Genomic DNA, 292 nt, shown 5'->3' with positions numbered 1-292 from the left:
ACTTGTGCAGTATTTGGGCAACCAAAGGGAAACCAGCCGGGCCAGCCCCGGACCATGTACCTTTTATTGTCAGGACAAGAGTGAGGATTTAAACTGTAAGCGACTCATGTGAGGGCACTCTGCGCTGGTTTTAAAAGCTGTCAGGCTTCCATAAACAGTGGTTGAACTGGAAACCTTCTGCTGACCCATGTCTGAGGGGTGATGTTTTCCCACCACACCTGGATTTTGAAAACGCTTTGAGGACATACTCAGTTCTGGCAATAACAGAAAGATGTCTTTAACTATATATCTA

This window comes from Pterocles gutturalis, unplaced genomic scaffold (assembly GCF_000699245.1).
Source record: "Pterocles gutturalis isolate BGI_N339 unplaced genomic scaffold, ASM69924v1 scaffold33641, whole genome shotgun sequence".
NCBI lineage: Eukaryota > Metazoa > Chordata > Aves > Pterocliformes > Pteroclidae > Pterocles > Pterocles gutturalis.
The sequence above is the reverse complement of the archived record's forward strand: the minus strand, read 5'-3'. Positions refer to the sequence as shown.